The 25,559-nt window shown below is 35.3% G+C and overlaps 1 protein-coding gene across 29 annotated transcripts in view; it reads left to right on the forward strand.

Moving 5' to 3' along the window:
• The window catches only part of Nrxn1 (neurexin 1), a 1,098,127-nt gene that overhangs the window by 389,068 nt on the left and 683,500 nt on the right, over nucleotides 1–25,559 (forward strand). The gene's annotated exons all lie outside the window — the stretch shown is intronic.

Below are 25,559 nucleotides of genomic sequence, written 5' to 3' on the forward strand. Positions count from 1 at the left end.
TTATTATAATTCCAAACCCCCAACTGTACTAATCCCATCATTGTGAATGAGAAAAAAAAATGAAAGGGTGAGTTTGGGGAGTGAAGGGGAGAGTGGAAGGAACATGTTCTTTCAGCAAGTTCCCATCTACAGCTTCTCAGCATTTCCAACTGTTAAACATTGTTATAAAATACAATATTGTGTGAAAGAGGAGAGGGTCTCTATGGGGAGTTTTGCATTATGTCATTGTTGGCGATTGAATCTCTGTAGAACACAATGTGGTTTGACATCTCTTTGGCTTGACTTATAAAAGAGAGCTGTTTATGTGGAATAATTCATGCACATATCAAAAGGAGTATAAATTAATCATTTAATCTTATTAGATTTTTCCTGATTATTAAAAAAAAGTTCATTGTTGAAAGATTTGGGAGATACAGAAAGATTTAAATAAAATAAAAGGATATAACAGAGAAATGATAACATTCTGGTCTGTTTTCTTCCCGAAAGTGTTTATATCTCTACACACACACACACGTACATATACAATATAATTGTAGTAATGCAATGCATAATATAGTTTATGCGTCCTATAATTATTTTGTTTAACTTTATGTGGGAATTATTTTTCTTCTCTCATTATTAGAATGTGAAAACATTTTATTTTTATTTATTTATTTATTTTTTTTTAGTGACTGCAAAATACTCTCTTCTATGGACAGAGGATATAGATCAGTGACAGAGCACTTGCTTAGCATGCAGAAGGCCCTGGGTTTGATCCCCATCACTGCAAAAAAGAAAAAGAAATTCATTCCTGGGCTGGGGATGTGGCTCAAGCGGTAGCGCACTCCCCTGGCATGCATGCGGCCCAGGTTCGATTCTCAGCACCACATACAAACAAAGATATTGTGTCCGCCAAATACTAAAAAATAAATGTTGAAATTCTCTCTCTCTACCTCTTTCTCACTCTCTCTTAAAAAAAAAAAAAAGAAAAGAAAAGAAATTCATTCCAATGTGTCCTAAATTATTTAAGCATTTTCCAATAGTTGACAATTTTAATTCTATATTTTTTTTCTGAAAATTAAAACTGTAGTGGACATCCTTGTATACAAATTTGTACCCATGACCTTTTTTTTTCCCCCATAGATGTCTTATTTGGAACTAGCATTATTAGAACAGGACAGAACTTTCTCCACACCCTTAAAGAAACTGCCTGCTTATCTTTCCCATAATGTGTCCCAATTGTATTTTCACTAATTAAGGTACCTTGTATTTGTCATATACTCAACTGATTTTGAATGTTGGAAGCTGAAAAAAAATTTCTATTTTAGTTTTCTGTTCATTTCTTTGAATGTATATGAAATTGTATGATTTTTCATAGATTTACTGATCACTGATTTTCAGTCCTGTGGATTGTTTTCCTATTCTTTGCCTAGTTTTCTATTAGAGAGTTAAGGAATTTTTCTAAACTGGTTTTAATAATGTTAAATATTTTATGCCCTCACTAGGTATACTGAGTACTTAGGACAACAAAATAGGAGGCTCTTAAAAGGGGCTAATAAAAATGATTTATATTTTTCCCTGGCCTACTATTACAGATTTCCCTGGGTTTTTTTTTTTTTCTTCTTCAGGATAATCTCCAAAGACTGACCAAAACAAAACGTGTCTAAAATTGAGACTTGTTTGATAGATATGGTTTGTTTAGCAAGTAATTATTTAAGAGGATCTCTCATCACATATTAAAACAGAATTCTCAAATTGTAAAATATTCTTCCAATATATATATATATATATATATATATATATATATATATATATATATATAATGTTTGACCATTGAATGGATCATTTAAACATTTAAATCCTTGAAGTTTTCTTTTAGAAAAATACTCTATATTTACAGGTGTAATCTTTCTCCTGTCCTTCCTGTCTTCTGCCCTTTTGCTCCCCTTCTTCCCCAGAATCAGATGCAATTAAGGGAGAAATTGTGTAATAACAGGTCTAAAACATAAAAAGAGTTCAGAGGAAGAATGGGTCAAATAGGGAAGAATCCTATGGTGGGACTTGAGTGCTTTGAGAAATATTTGGGTAGTGGATAAAATGAGAGGAAGAAAAAGGAAACATGAAAGGGCAGAGGCAGCAACACTTTTAACATTTGAAGAATCATGAAAACCAAGCTTTCCATAACTGAATAATTGAACTTATTGTGTGTCACCCGTGTGAAAATAAATTGATGCAACTGAGCTCTCATTGGCCCTCCTAAAGAGAGATCTCAGATCTGCAGCCAAAGAGTTGGTCCTCCTCAGTTTGATCTTGCATATCACAGTGCACTTAAAACATTTGGAAAGTCATCTAAGGAATTTAAAATTTCCTGAATACAAAATGCCTTTTTTCCACCAGCCAGGAGTTGCCCAAGTCACTAAATAAATTGATCATTTTCAGAGAACTTCCTGCTTCCACATGTTACTGATGCCACATTTAACTGAGAATGAGCTACAGGGTGCAGAAAAGTTCAGGATAGTTACAGAGACTCTAGCTGATTAATTCAGCATGAGAAGAAAATCTGCCACCAGAATTGCTGCTTTCCACATGTTTTGTCCTGACTCTTATTTATTATGTCTCTAGTCATTTAGTTTCTAGGTTGTGCCAAGATCTTTCTAGACCCAGAACTCTATAGGTATCTCTGTAGATACCCGGAATGTTCTCTGCCTTCCTACTTGACAACTCTTACTCTTCAGATCCCCAGAGCCAAAAGGCCCCTTTCTAGGGAAGATTTTCTGGGGTACCAGTTAAGTATCTCCCATCAAGACACATTCTGTTTTCCTTCCTATATGGTACTTTGAACAAATGTAACTGTGTGATATGTTTAATGTGTGATTAGTATCTGCTTTCCCTCCTTCGATTGACAGTCATATAAGTAAAAATCAATTCTGATTATATATTTAAGCAATAACTTTCCTTTAAATTTATTGTCAAATTTGATTTTTATTTTAAGCACAGTAAAGTTTAAAGAGGTAGTAAATAATTATGATAGACAATTTCATTTATGTTTTGAATCAGGTTAGTTGGTTGGATTTAGTTCCAGTATTCATGTTCAAATTGTTAATTATGTATTATACCTATTGAGTGCCTGCTAGGTGCCAAGTACTGATCCAGCTCTGGGATACAGTGGCAAACAATCATGATAACAATCATTACCACAACAAAACATTCCCTTTCCTCATAGGGAGCTCATATTTTCTCAGGAGATATGAAAATGAGTATCTTACAGCTCAGGTAAAAAAATAAATACTTATAGAAAAATAAAGCCAGATAAAGGGATAGACAGATGTAGATATTATTAATACCAGAGGAGGCACTCTTTTTTTTTTAATTCATTCTTAAAAGTATTTATGTTCTCTTAGAAATGAATACTTGGAGGCACATTTAATACACCTTATAGAAAAATACTGATTTTCAAGACATGTCTTGAATGTTAATTTTGGGTCACATTTGAATGTATCTAGAATTGACATGTTATTTTCAACATGAAAAATCAAGAAATTTATATAGCTGTGCTTTTGAGAAAGAAAAAGTGGTGTGTGTGTGTGTGTGTGTGTGTGTGTGTTTGTTTAAAACCTGAAGCTATTCCCCACATTTTGAATTGGCTTAAATTGCAACATTTTTATTTACTGAGTTAATGTGGTAAGTGCTGGACCTCAGTAATGAAATTTCAGGATGAAGGTTGTTTGCAGTTTCAATGTAATTTTGTGTCCCTCAGGGTTGTTGCTGGTGAGTAAGAGTGAAGAATTATTTTTCTTCCACTTGGAATAGACACTAAATGAAAAGATGGAACATGGAGGAAAGGATGCCCTCCGGTGTGCTGAGAGGAGAGAATGCAGACTTAGTAGTAAAGTAACCTTTTAGTTTCTGACTTTAAGGTAATAGAGAGGAACCATAAAGAAGTTGCTTGTTTATTTCCAGTTAATTTTTTTCTTTATTTCTTTTGCTTTTGGTAGTCTCCTCTGAAATTTATAAGAATTGTTACTTGATGTAGACATTATTTAGAAATAGTGTACCTGGACTACTATCAAACTGCATATATGAGGCTGGTGGAAAAAGCTATCCTTTTTAAGATCAGTAAGAGTAATAAAAAGAATATTTTTTTAACCAATTCAACTACTCAGTAAAATTAGAATAGAAAGCTAGAATGCAAAAAAAAAAAAATTCTCTGAATTTTCTCTCAAATTCTTGCCTATCTCAAATCAGTGTAGATGTTTGTATCAGTAGGATTTTTCCCATATGAAAGTTCTAGGGATATGAAAAGCTTACACACACAATACAAAATACTGACTTTGTGCAAGATTATATAAATAAAATAATAAAACTTTATAGAAGAAAATAAATTAGAATGCAAATAAGTAGAAAAACAAACTGTTGCTCCTTTGGACAAGATGATTAAATTTTTAAAGAAAATTTTATATTTAGGTCAACTGAATTCATAATCTCAATTTGGGGAGAGGGGTTAAGGACTTGACAAATCACAAAATTAATACGAAATCATAAATTTGCATGAGAGGCCAAAATTTTTATAAAAATAACAATTTGGTTAAGTTGTCTACATGATAGTAAAATCAAACAAGTGTAATTAAAAAATCTGGTTTTGGCACAGAAACAGACCAAAAGCATATGGAGTAAATGGAGTCTAGATATGGGTCTAACTACATATGGAAATTAGTTTATACATGATTTTAAAATCTGTGGGGAGGAGCTAGGCATGTAGCTTAGTGGGAGAGACCTGACATAATATGTGAAGCCCTGGATTCAATTCCCAGCACAAAAACAAGCAGAAGAGAAAACCATGAGCAAATAATGTCATATTTAATAGTGTTGGAAGAACTGATTATACATCTGGAAATGTGAGTAAAAAGTAATGCTTACCTGGAGTTGAGTTCAGGCTTATAAATTTGTTAACACAATTATCAGTTACAAAGATTATCCAATTCTGTACAATTTTTGTTTGGTCTTTAATCTTATGTAAGAGTTCCATCAAACCTTTACTTTATGCTAAGCTGAATAATTTTTTGATTAAGGAACATTCTCTCTTCCCAAATTAAACAGATACTTTATTTTCTTCTGATATTTCTTTTTTTGGGTGTGGGGAGGAGGGAGTACTGGGATTTATCCCAGGGGCCATTTATCACTGAGCTACATCCTCAGTCCTGGATTATTGTTTTTGTGTTTGTTTAATTTTTTATTTTATTTTTTTTATTTTGAGGCAGGTTCTCACTAAGCGGCTTAGAGCCTTGCTAAGTTGCTGAGACTAGCTTTGAACTTGTCATTACAGGTTTATGCCACCACGCCCAGCTCTTTTCTGCTCTCTTGATGAGAAATGTCTTCCCCATGGCCAGGGTCTTTTACAATCTGGACAGCAGACAAATTTTCTCACTGAGCATGTCCTTATTCTCCATCATGCCACCTTAGTTTGAGTCAAATTTCATTTTTTGATTTCTCATCTCAGAACTTTAATTCACCTTTATATTCTACCCTGGAGTGCCTTGTTTTCAAATCTGTCTCTTGAGATATGATCTAAGGATCTCTTAAATAGATGCTGGCATGTCAGATATCTCTTCCAAAGAACCACAAGATAGCTCTTCAAACAAGCCTGCACCAATATAGTGCAGGCGCAATCACACCAGATTCACCAAAGAGCAGCTAAAACATTCTCATCCATGCCTTTAATCAAAACTATATCCAGGTTATGCTACCAAACAAAAACTTGCTTTGGAAGTCAACACTGAGGAGTCAAGAATCCAAATCGGTTTTAAAAGCTTAGAGCTGGGCGTAGATTTCAGAAAAGACCAGAACTTTAGGAGGTTTAGGAATCAAATCAAGGCCCTGGGTGAGATCACCTTCGAGAATGGATTCTAAGTGCAGGTCAGACAGCGCTGCACACCAACCAACCAGCCCCTCTCAGCAGCACACCCTCATCAGGGTCTTCATGAACCACTGCTACCCTGTGATCCATTCCACAGGACAGCTTGCTAAGACAATCAGAGTTCCTAAATCGAGAGTCCAAATTTCGTTTTTAAATGGAATATCTAGATTCTGTGTATACAGAAAAAGGGAACCTGATGAATCCTTCAAACAAGGCCAGAGTGGAGATCTTTGACATGGGATTGAAGGTATTGAAGTCAAATAAAATGCCATCAAATGAGCCCTCAAGATCCAGTCACTTCCCACAAGCCCCACCTCTAAATACAACTGCACTGCTTTAAGCACATGAGCCTTTGGGGAATCTTCTGAATTGGAAGTACAATGGTAACATCATTGATGAAAACCAATCTCCTTCACAAACAGAGGACTTCTTTGACATTAGTGGAAGTAGGCAGGGTTGGATCTGGTTCTACTTGATAGACATATTACCAGTATATTTCACCCTCTGCTCTCTCTGTCATCTCCTGTTATACATCTCTGTAAAGTTTAAAAAGGTATTTAAGAGAAGATAAGAGGAAGGCTGACTCCCGAGAGCAAGGCAGGAAGCTTGTACTGGGTAAAACCTATGTGCAAAAGAAAGATCAGTGTCTTATTCTGGTGAGAGGCAGAACTCAACTGCACACTCAGTTTGGCCAAGATGTCCTGCCACCTGCATCAGTGGTCCACGATTAGAAGGTCAGCATCATCAGTTATGTGGCTGGAGACACACTAAGAAATTATTGTGGGGAGAGATCTCTGAATCACTTTGGCTTATTCTACAGAAAATTCCAATGGCCTCTGCTTCACCAGCAACTCAAACTAGAACGTGGTGGAAATAGACTCAAATCCTGCATATTTGGAATCATCATCCTGGGCCCTAAACCTCTTCATTCTTCCTGGGATAATACTCTTCTGTTGGGACTTTAAGCCAAGCCTTCTGGACATGATAAAAGATGATAATAAGGATTTCTGGAGGCAAAGACAGACACAACAGGCCAGGTGCAGCCCTATTGATCCAGCCTGATGTCGGAGGTCATCAGACCTTGAGACAAAGAAAATAAACTTAGTAATAATCATTTTCATTCATCACAACTGTGATTGCTTCAGGCAAAAATCATGAGCCAATGTTAAAACTATAAAATGTACACCATCTTGAAGAATTTCCTCACTCATGTGGGGTTTTTTAATTAATAAATAAAAATTAAACATATCTATGGAGAAAAGACAAGAGACATAATATAAATTTTATCTTTTTGATGAAATGTATCTTTACACTTTGGAAATGACCTTTTTTGACTTTCAATTTCTATGGCCTAATATCCCCTATATGCTGTGAACATCTTGTGAGCTGCATCCCTAACTCATCTGTGCTTTTGGCAACACAATTAACATAGAGCTGCCCACATAGTAGGTCGTTATTATGTTTCTGTAGTTAATGAACTAATTATTTCCCCAGGGTTCCCATGGCTTATTTTGTAAGCAACAGAGTCTAAAATAATGCTGATTTGCACAACTTTAAAATTTGAAATACATCAGTTTAAAAAATGCATTTCGCCTTGAATTCCCCCTTCAAGTGTTTAGTTATTTGTGTATGCATATACACATCCTAATTTGTGGTAGCATTTCTCTGAAAAATCTCTAAGATTGCATATGTTACATAAGTATAGGGATGTGGATTTCAGGAAGAACAATGGACAACATCAAAAAGAGGAAATGCAGATGCAAGAATCCAGCTGCTGTCAGAGAGATCTCCACAGGCAACACCTGCAGCAGCATCCCAAAGTGCTTTGAAGGCTTGGAGTGGCTATTCTGCTGAATAACTGAATATCCACAGAGCCAAGATCCATGACCTTGAGCACAGCAGATCTTTTCTGCTGAATGTGATCTTATTCCAAGAGAAGACAAATTATTCTTCTCAGTCGCCAAGAAAACCTCAAAGCTTTCAAACCCCTTTGCCTTAAGAGATGCCTCAAATTCACTAAGGGGACCCGCAGGATGGAGAGACCATAGATTGCTGCTGAATGAACGGCTTGGAAGTGTGAAAGTTTTCATTTTGTACAGAAGTCTGATGTTTCTAGGTTACATGCCAAGTGTAAAAAAAAGGACTTTGACCTTAGGTAGGAAGAAGGCTGAAGGGCTGCTTCTGTGCTTTCCTAGAGTCTGAGCTAGATGAAGAATAAAGGATTTATTTCACTGAAGGGAATCAGAAGGATTGCCAGAGCCAGGAACATTCAGTCTTGACCCATTTTGCCCCTTCCTCCAGTTTCTCTCCTTAGAGCATCCAAAGAGCCTGCTTTTTAATTAGCGAAACAATCAACAGGAAATGAGGGAAATGGGAAGAAACTCTTTGTCTTGAAATTGAAATACATGTGAAAAAAATTACAAGCAGAAATTTATTTAAAAGTTTTTGTGCAGAGACTTTTAGTCGGCCTTTGGCTTGGTTGGAAATCCTGAGCCAATTGTTTGTTTATTAAGGTATAGCAGCAAAGAAAGCAAAAAATCAGTTCTTGGAACATTGGTCTTTTAGTAGAAGGAAAGGATCTTTAGACACTTAAGACTCTAGCCGGCATTGCACAGATGTGCAAGCTTATTGAAGAAAGATGAGCCTGTTGGGGAAGGTACTGATGGATGGGGTGTCCACTCTTCTCACCAACTTTTGGGACAGGCTCTTGTTCTGTGTCTGTCTTTATTTATTTTATCCTAGGACTGCCTTTCACGACCTTCTCCTGAGAGTGTAAAATCCTTGTTTTTAATGTTCATAGTGATATATTTTGCTTCCATGTAAATTTAATCTGCTTTAGGTTTTGATGTTGTTGTTATTGGTTTTTTGTTGTTGTTGTTGGATGGTTGATTTGGGATACTATGGGTTGAACCCAGGGTTGCTCTAACCCAGAGCTTCATGCCTAGTCCTTTTGAGTTTTTTTATTATTATTATTATTATTATTATTATTTTGAGACAAGTTCTTGCTAAGTTGCTGAGGCTGGCCTTGAACTTGCAGTCCTCCTGCCTCAGCCTACCAAGTGGAGGACTATAAGCATACTCTACTGAGTTCGGTGGTTGCTTCAGGTTTTATTCTGACCAGTAACTAAAGAATACTGTGAAAAACAGTTTTTTAAGGACTTGGAACATTTGTCTTCTTTGCCAAAATACTTAAACCTATACATTTTTGTGTGTCATGAATTTTAGAGATTGGCTGCATATTTAAATTCAAGAAAACTGAGGACAGTTGAATTCAGCTAATGGAGGACTTCTCAGAGTTTGGACAAATGTGATTGTCTAAGTTGGCAGCAGTTCCAGCCCTCCATTACCACTCAGATGATACTTCCTTCGGGAAGGAGATGTGTGGTGTCAGCATAGATTTTAGCTGTTCACGTTTCTGAGGGAGTTGGGTGTTCATTCATGTGGTTTTATGTAAAGATTGCCCTTAAAAAGAAAACTGTGATCTGAGATCAGATGCTTTTAAAGGCTGGTCTAATAAAGTAGCATGCACACATCCAGAAGGGGAGAAGGGAAAATGTACTTAAGTGCTTCTACTTAATTAAAGAAAGTATGCTAGATGGCTTTGTAGTTAGTCAAGCACTAGGCAAATGTAGGGCAACATGATACACAGTCAGGTCACATGTAAGGTGGAATTACCTAAAAGAACCACAAAGTTTTTTTTACACTACCATAACTAAATTAATAGAGGGTCAAACTATTACCCATTAAGTGCCTAGGTCGTGTATTTCTGAACCCTGAATTCACTATCATTTCTGCACATTAAAATCATCTACAAAGCTCCTGAAAACTCCCACGCCCAGGCCACCAAGTTTCTTGTTAAATTAGAATATATATTGAGGTAGGGGCTAGATCCAGGCGTTATGATCTTTTTGTTTTTATTAATGCATTATACTTCATATTGGGGTTCCTTGTGACATAATGATACATGCACAGAGTGCTATTTGCTCCACTTCAGCTCCCAGTATTTCCTCTTTCCCTCCATTCTTCCCTCTCAGGTGTCACTACCTTTCAGTCTCTTTAGGTGGTTTTGTTTTGACACCAACTTGACAACCATTATGACTAGTTGACATTTTAATCACATCACCTCAGCCTGTCATATGTGGTTGTTGCTGGCATCAGCCAATCATTAGCTTCTTTTCAACATTGTGGTGTTAATTTCATTTTTATTACAAAACAATACAGACTTTGTCCACAAGATGTATACTGTCAATTTAAAATAAAATGCATAATATGTTTTAAAGTAAGCCTATCTGAACATAGAAATCAAAGATTTTCATTAAAATAATATATATCAAGAAGCTGCAAAAACCAAGTTTTGAAGTTGATAAGCTTAACAAATTCATATAAATATGAAGTAATAGTTGAAATGATTACTTCACTTTGAGGTTGTACTGAGAAAAATAATATTATTTGGTGATTTGAAAGAACATGAAGCTTTAATTTTATGTATTCAAAAGTTACACAATTCAGGTATTTGGGAAAGAAAATTAATTCTGATGGGATGATATAATAATAGACTGTCCTATAGTCTTCAAAATTAATATTTTCTTCCATTCTGAAACTGGTACTATGTCCATTCAAATGTATTGAGAATAGCAGTAGAAATGCAGCAGAGTATAGTAGAAAGAGCATAGAAGACAGAGATCCAAACTTTAGTCCAAGGTATTCAGAAGTCTTTTGCCACACCTCTTCATGTCTCTGGGACTGTGTTTTCTTATTTGTAACATAGAAAATGCTGCACTAAATCGTGCTTTTCAATATTTGGGTGTTGAACCATTAGTGGATTATGAAATCAATTTAGAATAATGTTAATTTATGAATCATATAAGAGTACATTGTAGGTAGAAAACTTACGTATATGACTCCTGGGTAATCGATTAAGACATTTTTGAAAGCTCTTATATTAGATGGTCTAACATTTATAGTTTTATGAATAATCAGGAGGGAAGATCTGCAGTATGGTAACAGAAGTGGAGCACCTTCTTTCAAGAATGGGATTAAAATATATCAAATATTCCATGTGGAGTGAAGAGTAAGATTTTTTTAAAGAAAAAATTTGTGTCCACATGGTTTTTGGTTTACTCATAACAAGTAGAAAAGGAAACTAAAAAAAAGCATGTACACTCTGTGAATGTGGAACATGTCCTGTCCTTGAGACCAGGGAGAATTCTCACTGTGAGAAATGAATGGATGTTTTATGAATCATGGCTGCTAATTCAAGGGGCAGTGTTATTCAGTCTGGACAGAATGAATGTTCTTTAGTCTATTTGCCTCCAACCTGAAGAGTGGAAATGTGCTCTGCGTTTCCTATTCTTTTCTATATGTTTTTATCATTTAATTTTACATCTTTTGTTCAATGTTTGTTGGGAAATGGGTTCTTTCCCTGAAAAATAGGGCAAGGAAAGGTGTAGTACTTTACAAAAGAAAGAAAGAAAACCAAAAATCCAAAACAAAAATCAAATCAAAACAAAAACAACACACACACAAAAAACCCAAACCAACTAAAATAACCACATCAAATTTCAACCTAAACTGGTTCTTGGAATTAACTAGGAACTAAAACATAACAGTGAAACATCAAGAGATCCAACTCAATATTAGTAAACTAAAACATGTGGCTAGAGGTTTTCCAGTTTACTTTTGTGGTCATCCTTGTTTGGGATCAACTGATCAAGAGATCCAATTTCTTATCCCAATTTACCTGTGCCTAGCCATACACATCAGAGAAATCCTCCTCAAAATCCTTTCTGGGTGTCACTCTTCCAACTATAAAGTTCACAATTCTGCAATTCATTGAGGTTTCTGTTAAAGTTTCACAGTGCAAATAAAGTTAGTTACAAATCAGCTGAAGTTCACTATTTATATTATACTCCTAATGTTTAAATGTATTGGTAAAACTAAAAAGGAGATAGCAATAATTCTACATTTTAGGAAGGGCATTCTTTTAATAATGGGTCCCCCTACCAACTGGTGTTGAAGAAAGACTAGGCTGTCCTCTCACATGTCCATGTTTATAATTCTGTCCCTTCCCTTCATTCCTAACACAGAAGACTGATCCTGGAGTAGACTTTTTATGCCACTTGAGGCAATTGAAGAATTGAGAATTTGAAAGGAATTTCTTTGCCAAGATTTGATGGTTTAACAATTCCTTCTTTTCAGTGAGACACTTCAGAAATCCTTCTGATACATTCTGTGTCTTTACAGTAAAACTGAAGCTCTAATTTTTTGAGTTCTTTGTATACTCTGGATATTAGGTCTCTATCTGAAGTGTGAGGAGTAAAGATTTGTTCCCAGGATGTAGGCTCCCTATTTACCTCTCTTATTGTTTCTTTTGCTGAGAAAAAACTTTTTAGTTTGAGTAAGTCCCATTTGTTGATTCTAGTTATTAACTTTTGTGCTATGGGTTTGTGCTATGGAATTTGGAGCCCAACCCCACTGAATGTAGATCGTAGCCAACTTTTTCTTCTATCAGACGGCGTGTCTCTGATTTGATATCAAGCTCCTTGATCCATTTTGAATTCACTTTTGTGCATGGCGAGAGAAAGGGATTCAGTTTCATTTTGTTGCATATGGATTTCCAGTTTTCCCAGCACCATTTGTTGAAGATGCTATCCTTCCTCCATTGCATGCTTTTAGTCCCTTTATCAAACAACCCAATCAACAAATGGGCCAAGGACCTGAACAGACACTTCTCAGAGGAGGACATACAGTCAATCAACAAGTACATGAAAAAATGCTCACCATCTCTAGCTGTCAGAGAAATGCAAATCAAAACCACCCTAAGATACCATCTCACTCCAGTAAGATTGGCAGCCATTAGGAAGTCAAACAACAACAAGTGCTGGCGAGGATGTGGGGAAAAGGGTACACTTGTACATTGCTGGTGGGACTGCAAATTGGTGCAGCCAATTTGGAAAGCAGTATGGAGATTTCTTGGAAAGCTGGGAATGGAGCCACCATTTGACCCAGCTATCCCCCTTCTCGGTCTATTCCCTAAAGACCTAAAAAGAGCATGCTACAGGGACACCGCTACATTGATGTTCATAGCAGCACAATTCACAATAGCAAGACTGTGGAACCAACCTAGATGCCCTTCAATAGATGAATGGATAAAAAAAAAATGTGGCATTTATACACAATGGAGTATTACTCTGCATTAAAAAATGACAAAATCATAGAATTTGCAGGGAAATGGATGGCATTAGAGCAGATTATGCTAAGTGAAGCTAGCCAATCCCTAAAAAACAAATGCCAAATGTCTTCTTTGATATAAGGAGAGTAACTAAGAACAGAGTAGGGACGAAGAGCAGGAGAAGAAGATTAACATTAAACAGGGATGAGAGGTGGGAGGGAAAGGGAGAGAGAAGGGAAATTACATGGAAATGGAAGGAGACCCTCAGGGTTATACAAAAGTACATACAAGAGGAAGTGAGGGGAAAGGGAAAAATAATACAAGGGGGAGAAATGAATGACAGTAGAGGGGGTAGAGAGAGAAGAGGGGAGGGGAGGGGAGGGGAGGGGGGATAGTAGAGGATAGGAAAGGCAGCAGAACACAACAGACACTAGTATGGCAATATGTAAATCAATGGATGTGTAACTGATGTGATTCTGCAATCTGTATATGGGGTAAAAATGGGAGTTCATAACCCACTTGAATCAAAGTGTGAAATATGATATATCAAGAAATTTGTAATGTTTTGAACAACCAACAATAAAAAAATTAAAAAAAAAAACAAAAACAAAAAAACAAACTGAAGCTCTACTGGAGATGGGAAGGAAGTAAAACACCAAGGCATCCATCACATATAATGAGCTAATTTTTGCCCAATGTATCTAGAATGTTGCTAGTTTTATACCATCCTTCAGAGAATTGAGAAAACAGTACTCAAATTAGATGAAGAAACTGGGATGGGAAAAAACCAAGTTAGACAATATTTATTTATGATGTTTTCAACACAGGTATGATAGATGGAGTGAGGGGAGATTATATAACATTGATATGTAAATAAAATGATAATAATAAAATAATATGTCATTATAGTTCAGGTCTTATTTTTCAAAAATCTGAAATGTGGCATGACTGGATCACTATAGCCAGTGTATTAAAAGCATCTCAGATTCAGCTATGTTTCCTTTTTAATTGCAATTGGCCACCAAGCATAATATGGAGAACTGAATCTGGGGCTCCTAATTCCACATTAAGAGATCTAGTTATGGGAAAATACTGATTCTGGTTGATTGCTAATTCCATACTTTTGAGAAACAAGTGTAATTAATTCACAGAGATTTATAGTAAATAACATTAGACTTCTTCTAAAATATATTATTTTTCTAGAATTTATATTAATATGCTGAAGTATCTTAAATTGGGAGGAAAAAATAACCATCAAAAACATTCTTCTGACACCCCAAAAAATCCACTGAAGAATGTTTTTTTCTGGGCTAAGGGAGAGAAGTAATTGAAAGTATCCTTTTGAATTAATGTCAGTTTATTTTTTATGAATTTTTAAGTCCTCACAGAACAAGAGGAGAGCTACCTCTGGAATCCCAAGGAGGTAGAGGTTTCCATGGAAAGTTCCTTTTAAAAACAGCATCCAGCAGAAATCTTTAAAGACATTTTAACTCTAGCATGTTGCCTGGTTTTTATCAGCAGGAACGGAAAGAGTTTGGCACAGAGTTGGGCTCGAGTAAATGTTTATTGAATGAATAGATGAAACAGTGGCTCATAAATCAAGAATGTTATAGAAGCAGAGAATTTTTAGAATGGAAAGATCACACTGGAGATCACTTAGTCCAGTTCCATCCCTTTGCCAGGGGAGAAAATGAGGCCCAGGGTGGCTAAGTGGGGTGGCCAAAGGCAGAGAATGGAAAAGTGGCTGAGGAGAAACCAGTGCACAGGTGTCAGGATACTTAGCAGAATAGTGTTTCCCAAGAGAATGAAAAAAAAAAAGAAGAAGAAGTAAAAAATAAAAATATCAAAATTATTTTGCAGGTCTTCCAGTTACAACCCTGTTAAAATTATCAAACCACCAATAAAGACTTGCATTTTCTTTTCTTCCTTTTCTCTGTTGACAGTATTTCCATCTCTTTCATACTTAATGAACCATAACTAACCTAATACTTCTAGATTTAAGGTGTTGGTCCTAGTTATATCCTGGGTAATAAAAGATGTGGTCATACTAATTTTTTAAAACTCTTGGGCCGTCCTTTGAAATACAGTGGTTACTTTAATAATGACGATGATGATGATCATGAGAGCCAACGTTAATTAATTGCCTACCATGTGCCCGGTATGATTTTTTTTATATATATGTAACAGCATGTTGAATGAAAAGTTTTCTCATAAAATTGTTGCTGTTGCCCCCTGAAACAAGAATATGAATGGCCCTCATTATAAATAGAACCTCCTCAAACTGGCTGTTATCTCCATCAGCATTAACTAACTAGAAGACATTAAAACTGTTTTTTTTAACAACTCCAAACACACTGCCAATTCCTCACCTCACATCTTCTGTACCTAGGCAATGAGGGATGAATGAACAGAGAGAAGAGAATTGCCAGGTCATGGGCTGTGAAAACATACTGTTCACAGAACAGTGTGCTTCCTTCAGCCAAGATAACCGAAGGAAGAACCTGTGGTAGCATCAGGTGCAGAGACTGAGTATGCCTGAAAAACAGGAGAGCTGGCATGCCACCCTCTATGGGCATGACTGTGTAGGAACCAAGCTTGCTGAAGCTGGGTCGAAACAGAAGTGGCCATGGGAAGTTCCTGAGAAAGAAAGAGGGAAACTGGAAGAATGGATGGGGCCAGCAGGAATGTAGCCTTCGCCTTCACATATGATGTAGTTGGATGCCTATGATTCTGTTGGTCAAGCAGACACCCCCATTGGGCTTTGGCATGAACCATCTGGCAAGTATCACTCCCAAAAAGGGCACTTGCTGGGACAATGGATTATAGTAAGCAGATGTTGTGAAGTCTACCAGGAGAAGGTCATCTAGGGTCAGTGAGGGTAAAACAGAGCAACAAGTACAGCCAAAAGAAAGAGGACTATAGGATTAACCACTGTATTGACTCTTCCATCTCCTTCTCCACACCCCACTAAAATTTGAAAGAGCCATCTCCAAAGGAGGGGTTATGCATCAAGTCATACTACACCCCCTCCACAAATAAAAACCATGAGATCATGAGGCATGAAAGTTAAGTCAAATCTAAGTGTAAACATTAAATTAGCCTAAGTTTTCAATAAACAAAAACAGCCAGAAATTCAAGGATTCTGCCTAAGAGTTTGTTTAAATATGGGCAGAAGTAGTAACTATGCATGTTTAAAAACAGTGACTGTTTTCTAATACATCCATAATAAATATTCCTTCATATTTATACCCAATAATTGAGAGTCTTTAATGAACTTATTGCATATATTGTCTTATTTAATCCTCATAAGCACTCTATTAAATGGATGCCAATATTATTGCTTTCATTTAGTGATGAAAAATTCAAGACTTTAAGGTGATCAATTATTTGCCTACGACTTCATGAGGACTATATATAGCTGATGTTCCTGTGATCCATAACTTCATAAATGTTGGTCTAATGACTGATCCCCTACCTACCCAGAGTAACTTCTCACACAGTGGCCAGACCTATCTTTTTGTATTTAAATTAAGTCATGTCACTTCCCAGACGACAAAAACACAACGTATTTCCATTGTATACAGAATAAAGTCCTAAAATTTGACCAAGATTTAGAAGGCCCTACAGGATCTAGCCCCACTTCACATCTCTGTTCTCATCTTGTTTGTTCTATGTTGCCTGTCTCACTAAGCTCAGTGTTCACTGATATTTTTTTCCTATTTTAAGAATGAACAAATATTTTCTTAGTTTAGAAGGTTGCAATTTCAGATGTGGTTTTTCATCATTCAGGTCTCAGTTGAACTATCATCTTCGAAGAGAGCTTTCCCAGTTACCTAAATCAATCAGGCTGCCCCAGTCATTGTCACACTCTAATGGCACACTTCTGCTTGCTCAGTATCACATATGATGGTTTTTGCTTGTTTATGGCTTTATCTCTCTCACCAGTTTGATGAGAATGGAGACCCTGAGGGCCTTGTTTATTGATGCATTTTAATGCCTAAAACAGTGTGTCCAAACTGTGGACATCTGATATATAACTGAAAAATGAACAGTGCCTGAATGAATATCAATCTCTCTCTGTACTAGATGTTTACATGGGTTACCTTTGAATTCAATAGTCATTTTTGTCTTGAGATCAGAGGTATGCCCATGAGTTTCCAGCATCTCTCCTCTCTTCTTTCTCTAGTGCAAAGAATGGTATTCTACAATTTATCTCTTCACGATTTATACTGAATTTAATGTATTCAAACTTACTATTTTATGTTATTTTAATAATGGGTTAGCAATCTATCATTTGAAAAAATAAAATAAATCACAAAGACTTGGTCAAGCAAGGGGGTGAGTGGAGGTACATAAATACATCTTCTCCCATCCCAACATAGTTCCTCATTATACTCATTACATATTTATTTACTTCCTCCTCTACTTAACATACCAGGGATATGAAGATAACTTTAGTTCTTTCTTTCTTTTAAGAAATTGCCATTCTTGTTTTAAGCATGGTAGACTTTGACTTAATAGTACGTATATCCTCCATTGCTAGGTATGATTAATTTTAGAATGTTCCAAGTTCATTTATCTGTAATAAGTGGAAAAGTTGTAGCTCAGCTCCATCAGTGTTCATTGAGTCTGGTCATATCTAGAATGCATGATTGTTTTCAGTTTCAGCAGAGTATGAACAAAGATATTTCTCAAAAGAATCATAAATGCAGTTGCATGAAACTTATTAAGTTCATTCACTAACAATGATGACTTGTTAGACTGTACCAAGAGATATACACCCTTTACATTCATCCAGAAGAGTTTCCAAACCAAGAGAGAATTCTATTGTAATATTGCCTAAAGATGAAACACGATGAGAATAGGAAATCAGAGACTACTTTTAATGATTTAAAGACTGGACTCTCTGCTGGATGCATATTAAATAGATATTTGACATAACTACACACTGATCAGTTCTCTCCATTGCTTTTTCCCCTCCCCAGGCTTATTTTTCCAATCAAAAGATGCAAAGTAATTGAGCTGGATGTTTATCCCTTTAGAAAAATGCCATGATATCAATATATTTTTTCTTTAACTCTGAAATAATAGATGCCAAAAAAATTCCTTACAATTCTTAAAGAATAAATTGCAGCAATGTAAGTATCTGTTTAACAATAGCACTCTCAAACCTGACTTTATAGTCACCCAGGAGATCACATCATAGTGCAAATTCTTTATCAAAGGTTGAGGAGGGGTTCTGAGATCCTTAATTTCTCACAAGCTCCAGGTCATGCTAATGACCTTGTCCCCTAGGCCATAGTCAGAATGGCATATCACAAGAGATCATGTTTTTAAAGCAATTTTACTCTACATGATGCTTTCCATATGAAGTTCTCTGCCACTCTGCTTTTACTTTCCAAGAGGCTATTACTTGCATTTATTTTAAAAAATCAAACTCTGTAATTTAGATCAGTTTACTCAATGGCCAAAATTGTTGGATAACTTATAATATAGATTTTAGAGTTAAAGGCAGTATTGCTCTGATTTTAGGAAGAATCGTAAATTGTGTACTCTTTGGAACTTGGTTAAACGGGTAAATTGTTTAGTATAGATTACCCTAAGTTGGTAACAAAGTGATTTCCTTCTTGAAATGTACCCCATATCCATTTTATAAATGAGAATTGTCTATAAAGACAGAATAGCAATAAATCTGCTATGATTAAAATTCTTTTCCTATCATTTACTTCTTTATTAAATAACCATTAATTATCACCCAGAGAATTCAGATGTTTTTACAGAGAATCTGTAAGAACTGTGTTTTCATTTGGATTGTGTTAATGATTTCCTTCAGGTTAAAAGATGCTGGCATCTATTTTTTACAGATCCTGTCATTGGGGTTTGAGCCTGAGGCAGGCTCAGAAACTGCATACCTTATGAATGCCAGGGTGCATGTCCACTGCCCTGCTTGTGGACCATATGATTTCTGTATGACCGACTGGTCATCAGTCCAGGCAGGCACACCATCTCCTGTTTGGGTGTTAGCACTTGTGGTTATTTAAACAAATGCAAATTAGTTATATGATAGGGTCATGTCATGTTTTCTTTTGGAGAAAATCATACTAAGGTTGAAGCCTCATTTAGTTTTTGGTCATGAATTAGAGACCCATATCATGAAATACCACAGAATTAAGGAATTGTCTGAGACTGGAATTAAGTGGGCAAGGATTATATTCTGGCTTTCGCCTAGGTAGCTATGACTGTAATTTTGCTGTTGGGCCCTCAACCTATTAAATAAATGAGGACATTGGACTAAATAATATGTAAGTCTTCTTTACTTTTCTTCTTTTTTTTTGTTTTCTTTTAGTTGTAGGTTGTAGACAGGCACAATACCTTTGTTTTACTTGCTTATGTAGTGCTGAGGATCAAACCCAGTGCACCATGCATGCAAGCCAAGCATGCTACCACCAACCACAACCCCAGCTTTTCTTTTTTGATGACTTCAAATTTATCATCAAGAGTTTACCCCTACCTTAGGGTTATTTCATGGAAGCTTGGCCATTTATTTTCAAATTGCTTGCTTCAGAGTCTATCTAATGTGAATAAAACCTTGAATGGATACTTTATAAAACATGATTTCTTACTGCCAAATAGTAGAAGTTAGCCTCATCATTTACTAGGTTGAATCACATTTAAGGATTTCAGAATGCTTTATAACTTTGTGTCAGTTGAAAATCTAAGACAAGACTGAACTACTCTTCCTTTCAAGTAACACTGTTTCCATAGAGTAATCAATCCATTGTTTTAATTCCTAAACTGCAGAGTGTTGTGGCAAATAAAATGATGTGATTTCTTGGTAAATTTCTTAGAGACTGAAGTTTTATCCTGGCATGAGTTTCAGTAGACAAACTTTTCTGTTTTTCTAAATTTATTTGATCTTTATAGTCTGAAGATACCCAGGCTTATTATTTAATTTAATAATGTAAACTTCAAGTGTGTGCCTTTGTTTTTTGGTAAAATGTTCTTGTGTATTTTCTTCTGAAGGAAAAAAATAAGTGAATCACATCTTTCATTCAAGTGTTTTTATTATATATATATATATTTTTTTTTTTTCATTTATTGACTTTTGGCTTCTTTTGGGCTGAAAGCAATCTTAGAAATTCACAGTTATAGTGAAGGCTTACAGATCTGTGTTATTTGGGATTAGATGAAAAAAGAAAAGCAATCAAGAATAATAATGCAGGAAAACAGACATTCTTCATGCAATGGGGACCATGGGCCCTCTTTCTTCCCATGGGCATCCTTGTCCTTCAAATGTAGGGTAATTTGCTTATAGATTATTTGCTGAAGTTCAGTGAACTTGGAGGCTATAGAAATGTAAAATCAAATTCATAAGAGTGTGCCCCATGCACAGGAAAAAAGAAGGGGCCTTATCTTAAGAATTAATTTCTATATCAACTTGGGAAGCCATTCAATCTCTTGATTAATAGTCCTTCCTGTGAAGCAGAAATCAGTGATTCTGGTATGAGAAGGGATGCATTTATTCAGGCCACCACCATTCAAGGACTCTCTTCATTTTGATATCAGTCCTTAATCAACATAATTTTTACATCCATGCAGCCTATGTTTTCTAAATCTTATGAAGTTAATATGAAGATCAAATGATATTAAGGGATATTAATATGCATTAAAAAGCTTTTAATCGTGACAATTAAAATTATTACCACTGTGATTAGTTTTTACTTATAATAGAAGCATTAATAAGAACAGCATCTTATTCATATCATCTTATTGATCAGGAGAGAATAATCACGTTAGTTCTGTCTGTGCTCATTCAGATTATTTAATATTTACACAGTAAACATACCAAGGAGTGCATATATCATAAGTATACAGCTATATGGGTTGTCTTCACTGTGAGCATACCTGTAGCTAACAACCAAATCCAGAGCAGAATATTACTAGCACCACAGAGTCCTTCTCACTTTCCTTCCTCACTATCTCCACGAAAGGTAGCTATTACCTTAATTTTCAACAGCATAGTTTTTCTTGTGCTTAAACTTTTGCAAAATGGGATGAAGTTTACTCATCATTATTACTGTGGGATTTATTCATATATCTACAAGTAATTGTATAGCATATATTCTCACTGATGTTTAATATTCCATTGAGTGACTCTACTTCAGTCTGTTTATCTTTTCTACCATGAATTATTATTTCAGTACTGCCAATTTGAGGTTATTATGTAGGCTGTCACTACAAACATTCTGGTATATTATTATCCTGATGATCTATATATGCATTTTTGTTATATATAAGCTTATGAGTAAGATTCATAGGTTAGACCTATGTTCTGCCTTAAAAGATAATGTCAATTTCCTGAAGTTATTCCCACTAACATTCTATGAGAGTGTCAACTGCTCCCCACCCTCACTCTTTGTATTTTTTTTGTCTTTTTCATTTTATTCATTCTGGTGGAATATGATCACATTTCATTATGATTTAATTTGTATTTCTCTGAGGACCTAATGAAATTAAATATCTTTTCTCATTGATGTTCTTTTATTTAAGAGTGCTCAAGTATTTTTCTACTTTCCCTATTGTCTAACTTTTTATTATTAATTTGTATAAGTTCTTTATGTATCTTGGATGTAAGTATTTTTTGACATATGCATGGCTGTGGGTCTAATTTCTTTTTCATTTTTATTGTTTTAACACATATAAGGTATTTGAGAATTGCATTTTAAAATTGACCTAGACCTATTCATTAAGAGCTCCATACAAAAGCATAAATACTTCACTGTGCTCCTTGGTATTTGCATATGATATGGCACAAATTTTAATGACAAAAACGTTAAGGTAGCAAAGAGCTCAAAACAATATAATCCTCTTATACTATAGAAAATAAAGTGATTTTGTATTTTCATGTAGTATGTATGTTCTTTTATGAAAGGGAACAAGGAAAAAAAATTTCCTGCTTAGCTTCATGAATCATTTATGGCATTTTAAGATAATTGCATATTACAAAATGTAAATTTTTCTAAAACCATGTAATTACATTTAATGCAAATGTGAATTACCTAAATTTGTAATTAAACAACATATGTGGTATATTTTCATTTTAAAGTAACAGAAATGTAGTGTTAAAATACATCAACACTCATACACTTCAGAGCTCATGACCTAATGAAGTGCAACTCTGGTTAGTGTTCTCCCCCTGGCTCTGCCACATTATCTGTCAAAGCAATCCTTTTCTTTCTTTCTTTTTTTTTTAATAATTCATTTTGAGTTACACAGACTTGTAATGGCATGAGGTCTCTTGGATAAAATGCTATAGCCTTTAAATATACCAAACCTCTTCAATTCCCAAAACTTATTCAGTTATTTAAGTGGATGCTTTCTGAATATATTATATGCTTTCCTGCCTTATTAAACAGGTAGACTAAACATAATTATTATTTTTTTACTACAAACACATAGTTTGTCATTTTTTTCCCCTAGCTTTCTGAATGCTATCTGGCACTACCCTCTGACCTTCCTACAGGGGGCCTGGCATATCAGACAGAAACTGGATTGGTAGTCTAGCTCTGCTACAGGCACGTTTTATGAAATTGACAGTTGTTTAAACCTGATTGGCTTCATTTTCTTAATAACAGAAATGCAGGGGTTGAGCTGGAGGAGGGTCTGTAATGCTTCCACTGGCACAGAGATCTGCTCTGAGTATTCAGTAAGAGGATAAATTGTTACAAATGTCATCATTAGAAAAGTGGGTCTCACCATGGAGGATGTATGTATATATTGATAAACCAGAATCCTCATAATGACTTATCATCAAAAACAGAACAATTAGTATGGAGAAATGAATGAAAAACACTAGAGAATAGTATCTTTATTGATGCTTTTCTAAAGACTGAGGCCCCAAATTCTTTATCCTCTGACAAATAACCATGGGACTATGCATAAGGCCAAGCGGAGCCCAGAGCAGCTGGCCAGTTTTTATCTTGCCCATGCTCTCAACAACGGTAGAGAAGAATGAATATCAATGGGTTTGCCCAAATCTGGGATCTTTCTATATTTTCTTTTTAATTTTGGTCAGTTTTGTGGCTGTGATATGCAATCTGTATATAATTTGTTTTTTGCCTTTCTCTGAATATTGGTAGGATTGCTTATTTTTCATTTATCCATAGGTCACATTTATCTTTTTTCCTATGAAATTCTCAACAGTTCTTTTTTCCTTTTCTCCCTTTGTCTTTTTTCATATTGATTTATTGGGGTACTTGCCAGATCCTACATTATTGATTAATATGAAATGAAAACGTTTGCACTCATCTTTTCATATAACCTCTTACTCTTTATTGAAAAACAGATTTTCTTAATTTTAATGTGGATGAATTTATTAATACCTTTAGTACCTTTTATGCCTGTTGTATAAATCCTACTAAGCATTTACATATTTGTTTGTTTTTTAAAATATATCCTCAGTCCAGATAGAATTGGTTTTTGTGATACAATGATGTAAAGATCCAATTTCACTTTGTTTATCTAGATGACCAGGTGTCTCAGCATCATTTATTGGCAAATCTATCCTTTGCTTATTATCTTCAGTGTCTGACTCAATATAAATTATTTTTCATGTACTTAGGAGTATTTTAGCTTATCTTTATTCTCCTCTTAATATATACTAGTAATTGTCACAATTTCATCATAAATGTCCATCTTTATACAGGCAACTTGCTTCATCTTTCTCTGGAATATTTTAGTTATTTTACACACTTTGTTTTGCCTATAGAATCAACATTTCACATTAATTTTAAAAATTCATTGAGATTTTTATTGGAATTTTATTGAATCTATACATCTACTTATATATGTTAAAACATTGATTATCCCCACAATATAGAACCCCACAATCTCTCTAAAATATCTTATTAAGCCAAGTGATATTTGTAGATCATTTTGGTCTTTCAGTTTATACAGCCATATTTGCTAATGTGATGTTATTTTTATCTCTTATAATCTTTATACTGTTCATATATTTTCTTGTCTTTCTGTAATAGCTGCAATTTCAAATATGGTTTTGGGTAGAAATTTTGATAGTGGGAATCCTTTTCCGTTTCTGATCTTAAAGAGTATATTCTGGATTTCATTAGTATGGCTTATGTTCTTTGTTTTAGATCATTTATCACACTTTTCCCTTTAAGTAGACAAGGAGAAAGGCATCTGCCATTCATCAGCTTTACCAGATGCTTGTGCTGAATGTCTCATTTTATCTTCATACCAATCCCCAAAGTTCAGTGTCACTCACCAGTTTCAGAAAGTGGAACTTGGGAAGATAATTGCTCCCGGTCACAACAAGTGGCCAACTTGCAATCTAAACTCATATTTTGGATCATCTCTCCCCCTCATATTACAGTTATATTTAGTTGTGTTGGTGCCTAATCTTAATCATATTGAACTGACCAGGGAAGCAGACACCTTTACTATAAACATTCTGATATAGAAATGAGGTTAGCTATGGCCACTCTTTATCCCAAATCAGTACTGGTCTTTAATATTGCAGCATGAACAACCTGTAGTTTGAATATTTGAAGGGGAAGGACCCACTGGTATAGATCAAGCTGTCTTTCCTATGACTCTTACTCTGAACATTGTGTGTTGGACCTGACTGCTAGTCTTCATTATTTATCAATAGTCCATGACTATTGTAACAGGGTTCAATCCCTTGTGAACATCCCTAGTGCTGACTTATGGTCTTACTCAGTGCCATGGCTTGGCTATCTATGGCCACTATGACTTGTTTCTTCATTCAGGAACTCAAGTCATCTGGCACAGAGGAGTTGAAACCTTGATTTGAGCTCAGATTCCAAGATATAAGTTACCAAATGAAAATAGTCCTGAAGTAAAAACCTGTTCTCAGGAGAAGAGTGGAATGCCTGCTGGTATACAAACCCTCCAGTGGCAATAACAGCAAAACTATGTTACCAGTGGAACAGATTAAATTTCTGCATTATCACTTATAATTCTATGTTTATAGTTTACTGCAAGCTGATTTCCAACCATACAATCTTATTTTTCTTGGCACACTATCATCTTTGCCTAGCAAGTCAAAGGAGATTTTGGCTTACATTCTTCCTTTGGTTAAACTCACTTCATCAGGGAGAAGACTGCTCTTTCCAAAGAACCACATTTCTGTTTTATCTGTGTAGCATCTTGTGGGATCCACATTGCTAATCCTAAATATAGCGAAGACTGAGATACATAGGAGATGTTAAGACTTCATTTACAGGCTGTCCCAAGATGATGTGCTAGAATTCTTACCAGTCTCATAAAAGGCAGCCTTACCATCTGCTTGATGAGACCAGGGAATGAATTAACGATTCAGCTGACTCCATTAGACTTTCTGTCACTGTTCCCTCCATCCAGGGGCAGAAATATATATTCTCTATGGGAGAGATTTACCCCCAGATCAAATAATTTTTTTTCCTTCCCCTTAACAGATAATTTGTTATGGCCTCA

Source organism: Marmota monax, unplaced genomic scaffold, assembly GCF_021218885.2.
Source record: "Marmota monax isolate L192 unplaced genomic scaffold, Marmota_monax_Labrador192_F-V1.1 WCK01_AAM20220418_F8-fsc00015, whole genome shotgun sequence".
In the NCBI taxonomy this organism is placed as follows: Eukaryota; Metazoa; Chordata; class Mammalia; order Rodentia; family Sciuridae; genus Marmota; species Marmota monax.